Raw genomic sequence first — 6358 nt, forward strand, 5'->3', positions numbered from 1 at the left:
TCTGACTAGGGGTAATAGGGGTCATTTGGGGGGTATTTGTACTATCCTGTTATATATATATATATAGTGATGGCCGGACGGTTCGCCTGGCGGTCGTTTCGCGGCAAATTTCGGCTGTTCGCGGTCCGCCCGTTCGGCGGACTATTGGCGCCGTTCGCCCGGCGGACTCCCGCGTTTACTGTGTAAAAGAACTTTGACCTATGATGACACATCCATCATGGGGTACAGGACAGCCAATGGAGACATTACAGCACATGGACACTTGGACATTCCCCCTAACTTATAAATACACCCGATCCGGCGGCCATTTTACACTCTTTCTTCTGTCACTATAGGGAGAGGTTGCTGTGTGGAGCAGGGAGAGATTACAGTGACCCAAATCGCTAGCTATTTAGTACACAAAAGTTCTTTTCAGGACTGGTATAGGTGTTAGGTGTATATAGGTTTGCTGTGCTACTGATTGTTGCAGCAGCCTGAGTGTCTTTTGTCAGTTTAGAGAAAGCGACAGGACACTGTGTCTGCTGTAGGGACAGTCAGTTTAGTCATCATCATTAGCTGTTAGTACTGTTACTATCAGGTCCACAAAAGTGCTATTCCAGTTATTGTTCCAGTAGCCTCTGTTTTGTCAGTTTATATAGGGACAGACAGGAAGCATTGTGTGAGGCAGTGAGGGTCAGTTTAATCAGTAGCTGTTACTATTAGTTCCACAAAGGTTCTTTTCAGGACTGGCATCAGTGGTATGGTAATAGGCTTGTACACGTATAATATTCTTTCTTCCAAATATAGAAAGAATATTATACTTGACTGCTGCCCTTCTGCTGCAGTCTGCTAATCATTCACAACTCACTTGTTCCACAAAGCTCTTTATCAGGACTGGTAACTTGGTCTGTCTAGGGTGCTATAGTACATAGGGTTGAGTGAGGTGAGTCTGCTATTCTATAAGGACTGGTATCGGTCCACAATACATAGGGTTGAGGTGCACTACTGCTGACCGCTGCCCTATACTGCAGCAGTCCTTCATCGGTATAGGGACTGACGTACAGTCTGCTAATCACTCACACACAACCTACTTGGTCCACAAAAGACCTTATAAGGACTGGTAAGGTATAGGGTGCTACAGTACATAGGGTTGAGTGAGGTACAGTCTGCTATTCTATAAGGACTGGTATCGGTCCACAATACATAGGGTTGAGGTTGACTACTGCTGACCGCTGCCCTATACTGCAGCATTCCTTCATCGGTATAGGGACTGACGTACAGTCTGCTAATCACTCACACACAACCTACTTGGTCCACAAAGCTCCTTATAAGGACTGGTAACTTGGTCTGTCTAGGGTGCTACAGTACATAGGGTTGAGTGAGGTACAGTCTGCTATTCTATAAGGACTGGTATCGGTCCACAATACATAGGGTTGAGGTGCACTACTGCTGACCGCTGCCCTATACTGCAGCAGTCCTTCATCGGTATAGAGACTGAGAGTTTTGTCACAGGGTCATTTAAAAAATGACAGGCAGAGGAAGAGGCAGGCCCTTCCGCAGGGGTGGTAGGGGTAGGGCAGGAGCAACAGGCTTGAGCCAAAGTAGGAAGTTGCAGAAGGTGCATTCAATTACTTTAAAGGACGCTTTAGACTTGGTTGAATGGCTCGCTCAGCCTTACTCTTCTGCACCCTCCTCATCCTCTCAATCTGCACCCTCTTCTTCACTCTCTGCTATGTGCACCCCCAAAGACACTACCACCAACAACACCACCACCACCACCACCACATACCTTCCGCTTGAGTCACAGGAATTATTTTCCGATCCATATCAAGAGGACATTTCTGATGCGCAGCCACTCTTGGTATTGGATCAGGAAGAGGAGGTAGCAACAACCGCTACTCAGCAGTCTGACGACAGTACCCAGATCAGCCCAAGGAGGAGGTTGGTCCCCGGTGTTGCTGCCTACTCCGAGATCTCTACTTATAGCGGTGGGGAAGGTGACATTGATGATGACATGTCTAGTGATGTCACGTGGGTGCCCACAAGAGAGGAAGAGGAGGGGAGTTCAGAGGGAGATATGGACCAGCAGATAGGGAGGAGAAGCATGAATAACTTACATTGCACAGGAGGGACAAAGCAGACTGCAAATGTATCTGGAGCAAGTCATCGACCATGTACTCCCAGGACACCGGCACATGGCTCCGCAGTGTGGGCTTTTTTTAACGTGTCCGCTGCTGACAATAGCGTTGCCATCTGCAATCTTTGCAGTCAACGCATTAGTCGCGGTAAGCCCAACACTCACCTAGGGACGACCGCCTTAAGAAGGCACATGGGCAGCCATCACCGAACCGAGTGGGAGCAACAGAACACACAAAGCCACAATGCAGGCTCTCACCGTCCAACCTCGTCTTCTACTTCTCCTTCTCCTCTCTGCTCACAATTGTCCTCCACTCCACCTTCCATCACGCCAAGCTCACGTTTTTCTGCAAAAAGTCAGGCTTCCGTGGGCCTAATGTTCGAGCGTAAAAAAATGATGACGCCGGATAACCCTCTTGCCCAACGGTTGACGGCTGGCTTATCAGAACTCATAGCCCGCCAACTACTGCCATATAAACTGGTGGACTCGGAGCCCTGTCGCAAATTTGTGGCCATTGGAACACCACAATGGAAGGTCCCAGGAAGGAAGTATTTCTCACAGAAGGGCATCCCAGAGCTATCTGGCCATGTTCAGCGGCAAGTGAATGTATCTCTGGCACACAGTGTCGGTGCCAAGATACATTTGACCACAGACACATGGTCTAGCAACTACGGGCAGGGAAGGTATATCACTTTTACTGCCCACTGGGTGAACCTTCTGACGGCCGTCAAGCATGTAACCCGTGGCACCCGTGTAGATTTGGTTTACCGCCACGGATTGCATGCAGGCCTGACTCTTCTTCTCCTCCTCCTCCTACTCCATCCTCCTCCCTCTCCTCCTCAGCTGACTCCTCCTTTTCCGCTGCTAGCGTCTCTTCCGCTGCGCCGCCCAAGCTCCCCAGAACCTATTCGACATGCCAGGTGAGACGTTGCCATGCCGTGTTGCGTCTGTTGTGCCTGGAAGCCAAGAGCCACACTGGCCCGGCACTCCTTTCAGCTTTGCGTTCACAGGCAGATCAGTGGCTAACACCGCTCAATTTGACAGTTGGTAAAGTAGTGTGTGACAGCGGTGCCAATCTGCTTAGCGCATTGAAACAGGGCAAAATCACGCACGTGCCATGCATGGCACACGTCTTAAACTTGGTCATGCAGCGATTCGTTGTCAAATACCCTGGGGTCCAGGACATCTTGCGGCAGGCAAGGAAAATCTCGGCCCATTTCAGAAGATCTTACATGGCCATGGCTCGCCTTGTTGACATTCAGCGGCGACACAATCTGCCGGTCAGACGTCTTATTTGCGATTGCCCGACGCGATGGAACTCAACCTTCTATATGCTTGATAGGCTGCTCCAACAGAAATGTGCAGTTAACGTCTACCTGTATGAACTCTGCGGCAGAACCGATTCTGGGGAGCTGGGTTTTTTTTCACCGTGCCAGTGGCTGCTCATGCGCGACGCATGCAGTCTTCTGCGCCCATTTGAGGAGATCACCAAACTGGTCAGTCGCAGCCATGGCGCCATCAGTGACATGGTACCTTATGCCTTCTTTATGGAGCGTGCATTGCATCGTGTCATTGATCAAGCTGTGGAGGAGCAGGAGCGGGAAGATGAGGAAGTCGCAATGCTGGATGAATTCCCGGGGGGCTACTCTATCTGAGACAAGTCAACAACAGGAGTCTGAAGAGGAGTCAGAGGAGGATGGTGCCGGGGCGGATGAGGAGGTGCAAGAAGAGCATGCTTTAAACCTTTCTGGGATCCCTGTTGTGCGTGGATGGGGAGAGGAGAATGAAGAGGACGACATTATCCTGGATGATGAGCAGGAGCCAGAGGGCTGTCAGAATGCAGCACTTCCAGGCCTTGCTTCAAGAAATACTGCATTCTGCTTTTGCATGCGCTGGCAGAGGAGCAATTCCCACTCCCAGAGAAGGAGTTGCGGGTACTAATCCAACAGCGCCTGCAAGAAGAGGCCGGTTTTAAGATGTGTTGGTGACTTCGGATATGAGGTCATTCTTTCAGCCGACCCATCGACAGGTATCATCCGGATCCAGCATCAGGGAACGCCTAGACCGTCAAGTGTCCGACTACATCGGGTTAATGGCCGATGTGGACGCTCTGAGGAGTGATGAACCCCTGGACTACTGGGTGGGCAGGCTTGACCTCTGGCCAGAGCTTGCCCAATTTGCAATGGAACTGTTGGCTTGCCCCTCATCCAGTGTCCTGTCCGAAAGGACGCTCAGCGCAGCAGGGGGGATCGTGACCGATAAGCGTACTCACCTAGCTCACGATACTGTTAACTACCTCACATTTCTAAAAATGAATGAGGCATGGATCTCGGAGGAATTCAACACATGTGCCCAGTAGACCATGTATATGTCTATAAACAATTTTTTTAATCGAGCACAGAGACCTTCTTTCTTCATTTGGCTCACTTCCTTGTCCAAAAAAAGCACACCGTACTATATGCCCGTACCCTCCTCCTTGAAGAGGTTGAGCGGTGTCATATTTCTACTGGGGCTGCTTATTATGAGGGGCTCCCACCATCCCTGTGCTGTGCTGACATCCTCCTGGGGCTGTACCTCTGCTGTGCATATTATGAGGGGATCCCACCATCCCTGTGCTGTGCTGACTTCCTCCTGGGGCTGTACCTCTGCTGTGCATATTTTGAGGTGCTCCCACCATCCCTGTGCTATGCTCATTATGAGGGGCTCCCACCATCCCTGTGCTGTGCTGACTTCCTCCTGGGGCTGCTTATTATGAGGGGCTCCCACCATCCCTGTGCTATGCTGACTTCCTCCTGGGGCTGCTTACGCTGTATATCACAGTGCTGGTGTGAGTGCTTTATGTCACACTGCTGATGTCAGTGCTCTCTATCACGGTGCTGTTGTCAGATGACTCTATCACGGTGCAGGTGTCATTGCTGTATGTCACGCTGCTGATGTCAGTGCTCTCTATCACGGTGCTGCTGTCAGATGACTCTATCACGGTGCAGGTGTCATTGCTGTATGTCACGCTGCTGGTGATCATCTCCTGCACCCTCTTCTTTGCCTACCCTGGTCCCTGACCTTCCCTCTCCTCCATTGCCTTCATGCGCTCCACAGTCCTGAATTGTCACAACAATTTCCCATATAAAAAAAGAATGCTTGTAGTTGTCGATCCCAGATTCACCTCATACATGTGTTATGTCATTGGCCATGTGGTGGGACTATGTTTGCACAGCTATTAATTATTTTGTGGCTGCAAATTTGACCTGTAGGTTTGCGAAGTTCGCCTCCCATTGAAGTCAATGGGGCTCGCCGCGAACGTTCCGGTTCGCGAACTATCGGCCGCGTTCGCGGTCCGCGTTCGCGAAACGTCCCATCGGAAGTTCGTCCATCACTATATATATATATATATATATATATATATATATATATATATATATATATAGTACCATAGTTTGTAGATTAAATAATATACACTGATTTGGGTTATTTTTTTATCAGGATTGTAGCAGAATACATTTTTGATTATATGTTTGCAAAAATTTAGAACAGAAAAACAAGTTTTGGTGATTAAATACCACAAAAATAAAGCTCTATTTGAGCAAAAAAATAAATGAATAATAAAAAAAAACAGGCGCAGATCAGTGTGGGGCGGCGTGTGGTGTTAGCAGTGCCGCCACCCATGGGTGTCACCCCTCTGTTGGGTGTCACCCAGGTGCAGCCCTCAACCCTGCTGGTGGCATCATGGGGTGCAGGGTAGCCCCCAATGTGCAGGCAGTGCAAGCAGCATGACACTGCACACTGCAGGGAGGGAGCCTCAGGTCCTCGGGCAGTCCACCAATTTGCTGCCCCTCTTAAACGGCCGACCTGGGTCCCATGGTCCCACCAGGACCCATGATAGGGCGGGCCCTGGGTACAGTGTAGTTTGACATAGCAGCCCCCAGTTAAAACAGCACAGTGCTGAATAGCAAAAAATGCAGGGGGTAAAACCTTCAAGAGGTCAAGTGGTTAAAGGTTTTTTTGCTGATATATTGTGACATCTGTTTGTTTATGTGCTATAATTTTTCAATTTGAAAGCATACTGTTTATTTTGTACATATTATGGCTATTTTACAGCTACAGAATGCTTGATATTTAAGTTTTTGGTAGATGCTAGAGAGGTAAACCACCTAATAGTATCTTGTATTTATAGGAGGCTCTATTGGTAAGACACTGGCACTTGAGTTTCAGGGTCTGCACATCTGTTGTAGCCATTATGAGGAG

The sequence above is a fragment of the Lithobates pipiens genome, unplaced genomic scaffold, assembly GCF_037356315.1.
Source record: "Lithobates pipiens isolate NorthernLeopardFrog02 unplaced genomic scaffold, aLitPip1_a1.2 Scaffold_3, whole genome shotgun sequence".
NCBI lineage: Eukaryota > Metazoa > Chordata > Amphibia > Anura > Ranidae > Lithobates > Lithobates pipiens.